Source organism: Octopus sinensis, linkage group LG11 (genome assembly GCF_006345805.1).
Source record: "Octopus sinensis linkage group LG11, ASM634580v1, whole genome shotgun sequence".
Taxonomy (NCBI): Eukaryota; Metazoa; Mollusca; class Cephalopoda; order Octopoda; family Octopodidae; genus Octopus; species Octopus sinensis.
The window spans coordinates 50,722,443-50,727,442 of NC_043007.1; the positions used below are offsets into that span (position 1 = coordinate 50,722,443).

The 5,000-nt window shown below is 34.0% G+C and overlaps 1 long non-coding RNA gene across 1 annotated transcript in view; it reads right to left on the minus strand.

Annotated features, from left to right (window-relative positions):
* LOC115217524 overlaps positions 1–5,000 on the minus strand; it is an 80,012-nt gene that overhangs the window by 1,371 nt on the left and 73,641 nt on the right. The window contains exons 3-4 of the long non-coding RNA XR_003882173.2: positions 1,827–1,881; positions 1–278 (exon numbers count right to left, since the gene is read on the minus strand). The exon at positions 1–278 is cut by the window's left edge and continues 1,371 nt beyond it. This is a non-coding gene — a long non-coding RNA (uncharacterized LOC115217524). The remainder of the gene's footprint in view (positions 279–1,826; positions 1,882–5,000) is intronic.

Sequence of the window (5,000 nt, forward strand, 5' to 3'; positions counted from 1 at the left end):
TTCATGTTTATTTTTTTTTAAAAATTCGTTATTTACAACAAATGTTTCTTTGTTCTCAGTTCTCACTTAAAAGAATGTCTTCTCTTTTCCTCTTTTCATTTATATATTTCTTTTTTAATTTGCTATTTTCCTTGTTTGAAAAAAGCTTTAAATGCTTTCGAGGAAAAATAAAATGGAGAAGTTTGTCTTGTTTTTGTGGGATTTTTTCGTTTGTTTTGTATATTTTATGCCGTGTTGGAAACATTTACCAGGTTTCCCAAAGACGCTGTCTCAGAAAACTGAAAAATAGAAAAAAAGAAAAATATTATATTTAAAATTATATATATATGTATTTTTATACACACGCACACATCACACATACATACATACATAAATACATACAAGCATGCATAATACATACATACATACATATACATACATGCATACATACTTACATACACACACACACACACGCACATATATATATATATAATATATATTATATATATATATATATATATATATAATATATATATATATATATATATAAAAGAATATTGCGACAAAGTTTGTGGGAGAAGCTGTAAAATGGAATTATAAAAGATAAATTACAGTTACTATATTTACACAAGCCCAAACATTTATAGACGCGAAGGCATTAAACAAGAAATATCATACTTTCTAGAATCAATATTACACTACATAAATGACAATATATTTTATTTTGCCCCCATACCCACCCAAATACCGTCCATAAAATGTAGGGAAATGATTTTCGATTCTCATCTTGACGAAAGCCTTAATTTGATCATGGTAAGATTTGAGGTCAGAATTTCAAGAAAGATGACTTCGGAAGTTTAGTACGGAGACTTTAGTTGATCTACTGGACGCAGTTTGGTAGATTAATGTACAACGATGCCTTGACAGGCATCGGTTCGATTTGTAAGGAAGGAATATAAAGCTGAAATGGATAGTTGGCAATGTCAAATATATGAATGAGAATAATAATATATTATGCTCAGCTTTACCGTTATCAGCACAGAATAGGATGAGATTGGAGCGCAACTTGAAGGCAACGAGGGAAGGATTTAAAGTTGATATATTAATGGGATGTAATGATAAATAGGGTTCAGAAGGAATTCGATGAAACTGGTGAATATTGATAGAGGTAAGAATAAACCCAGAGGACAATATGTGTACGAGCAACGTGCATAAAGGAGAACATATATGCAATTAGTCCCGATGCTTAGAAGTAAGGTAACAGAGAAAGAACGGTGTGTAGAGAGACACATAGATAGATTAAGAAAGAGATATAAGATGACGGATATATATATATATATATATATATATATATATATATATTTACTCTTTTACTCTTTTACTTGTTTCAGTCATTTGACTGCGGCCATGCTGGAGCACCACCTTTAGTCGAACAATCGACCCCGGGACTTATTCTTTGTATATATATATATATATATATATATATATTATATATATATTATATATGACGGGTTTCTTTCAGTTTTCGCCTACCAAATCCACTCAGAGGGCTTGGGTTGGCTCGAGGCTATAGCACAAACCTCTAGCCGAAGGTGCCACGCAGTGGGATTGAACCTGGAACCATGTGGTTGGGAAGCAAGTTTTTTTTTACCACACAGCCACTCCATCGTCTATGTATGTGTGTGTGTGTGTTTGGAGAGAGAGAGAGAGTGACAGAGAGAGACAGACAGACAAACACAGATAGATAGATAGATAGATAGATAGATAGATAGATAGATAGATAGATAGATAGATAGATAGATAGATATACATATAGATAAATATAATGAATCTCTAAAATGACTTACATGCGTTACATTGCTTGAATTCCTCACTTCATATCCGCAAGTTTCGTCTTTCAAACTGAAAAATTAAGAAAAGAAGTTGCATGTCAAAAGCATTTTAAGGAAGAGGGTATGTAATTTGTATGCAATACATAATGTGCGTGTGTGTATATATGTGTGTATTTGTGTGTGTGTACGTATGTGTGTGTAGGTGTGTGTGCATGTATACATATATGTATATATATAATATTTACATACACGTATATATATATTATATATATATATATATATAATATATAAAACATATATATATATGTGGTGTGTGTGTGTGTGTGTGTGTATGCATATATAATATATATTTCATGTACATATAACTGTAGATACGCACAGAAATATACGCAAAATCTAACACAAGGGACAATGTGGAAGCCGTTACACAGTCATTGGGACTGTAAATTTGGCTCCAAATTGTGGTTAAAATACCATTGACGACAGGCCCAGCTTTCAGACGTTGAGCTGGGGCTCATCAAGCAACAGGAACTACAGTAATAAAAACAACTACAACAACAACAATGGGAGTAGCAACTACAAAGACAGCGCTCTATACACTCTCTGCAGTCACACCGACACAATGAACTGCCTGAAACAGTTTTACAAATATATTTCGCCCTTATTCAAACTCTGAATTCAAATTCGGCCGAGGTCGATTTTGCCTTTCATTCTTTCGGGGTCGATAAAATAAGTACCAGTTGAATAATGGGAGCAATGTAATCGACTTACCTCTTCCCCGAAATTTCCGGCTTTGTGCCAAAATCGGAAACCAATAAATACATACACACACACATACACACACACACATGTATATATATATATATATATATATATATATATATATATATATATATATATATATATATATATATGTATATATATATATATATGTATATATATACATGTGTGTGTGTGAAATTTACAGAAATACAAAAGACGAAGACAGGTGTATAAGCAACAAGCAGGTGTATTAGTTAGACGCTCGGGAAGGTGAGAAAGTCTTTTATGTTTCGAGCCTACGCTCTTCGACAGAAAGGAATACTAGGAAATAAACAGAGGGAGAATAAAAATACTTTTGGAGTTAGTGGTGAATCATAGGTCGTCAAGTATGAAATTTGTAAAAAAGAAAGAAGTTTGCTTATGTTTTAGAAATACAAGAAATAGTTTTATTCATCAAAGTATGCACCCATATTGTCAATACACTTTTGCTATTTCAGCGGCAGCTTGTTCAGCCCGGAACTGTAAAAACCTGGTAATCTAGAGTCAATAAAATCTTGGAAGGCCTGTTTCACAGCATCGTCAGAATTTAATTTGTTCTCTATCAAAACGTTATCCAATTTCTGGAAGAAGTGATAGTCAGTGGGAGAAGATCAGGTGAGTATGGTGGATGGTGGATAACTTCCAACTCCAGCTCCTGTAGTTTCGCCAATGTCATTTTTGCGATGTGTTTTCTGGCGCTGTCTTGCAATAAAATTGGAGTGGATCTGTTGACTAATCTAGGCTGTTTTTTTCGAAGTTCCTGCATCATTTGGTCAAAGTGGCTGCAGTATACTTTGGCCGTGATTGATGAGCCAGGTTTAATGAAATCATAATGGATCACACCTGCGCCAGACCACCAAACACACACCATAAGCTTCTTTTGATGAATTTTGTTTTGTGAGGTCAAAGTTACCAGAACGAAATTTTGCAAACCAATTTGATACTCTCTGCTGTGTAATAACATTATATAATAACATTAGAATGAAATACTCCATAAATATTCCGAGCTGTCTGTGATGCTGTATTCCCAAGAAAGAAATTTCAAAACGGTACGACTTTTCGACTTATCCATCTCTAAACAAAAATACCAAAAACGATTTATAAATACTTTACAAAGCGCAAAGTGAGTTAGAATAAAGAAATAAATGTGTCAGCTTTCTAACAAAAAAATAAAGATTGTCAAAATATAATAATGGCGCAAAATGAACAGCTGTCAAAGTTTACCATATACCTTACCACAAATTTCATACTTGACGACCTAATTAATATATATATATATATATATATATATATATATATATATATATATATATATATATATATATATATATATATATATGAGGGCAGTGAGCTGACAATCGTTAGCACGGCGGACAGAATGTTTCGTGGCATTTCGTCTGTCTTAACGTTCCGAATTCAAATTCTGCTGCTGTCATCCTTTCAGGGTCCAAGTTCCAGTTGAGTACTGGTGTCAGTGTAATCAACTTACCCCTTCTCCGAAATTGTTGGCATTGTGCAAAAATTGGAAACCAATATGTATGCCTACATACATACTTTCAAAAGGAGAGAGAGAGATAAAAAGAGAGAGAGGAAGATAATTGTGTGTATTCTGGTTGACATGTGCAAGTTTCAAAGTGATTACTACGTGCCTGTGTTAAAAGTATGTTGAGTCCACAATAAAGTGTGATTATGTAATTAGATCTCTTGCAGGGTTTCGTGTAGATAACCGAACGGATACTGACGACTGGTGGTGGATGGTTAGCAGAGTTTGGAATGTTTCAAAAATAATAATTATCGATAAGTATGCCTGAAATTACAGCATGGATTTAATTGCGTAGTTATCCGCACACACGCGCGGCGTGCATACACATTTCTATCTACCCCTTTCTTTCTTTCACCCTCTATCTGTACATACACACTCATACAAACACACACACACACACACACAGACACATGTACATAAGATTCGAATATGAATGTAGGAACTTTATTGTTGCCAATTTAGAAAATATGAAACATAAAAGCTATTACATGTGTGTGTGTGTGTGTGTGAGGGTATGGTTGTGTACACAACCACACTCATACACTCACATACAAATACAGGTTTACGAACAGGATAAAAAGTACTGAAAGTTCCGGTGTTTCACAGACCCAGAAGTCTAGTTCTTAATATTAGGCTTCGCGGCACAAGATGTTCATCGTATCTGTTACTCGGTCAATATTCTAGAATGTAGTTGGTTAATGAATCCACATGGTAGTAATTATTTCTCGGTAGATATCCTCAATATCATGTTGCTCCGATTTTCAACTTGATTGATAGTATTCTGTTTGCCACTGGAAGTGTCTCTGTGGCAGGCATCTGAGCGCAAATTTCTTTTTCAATGCCTT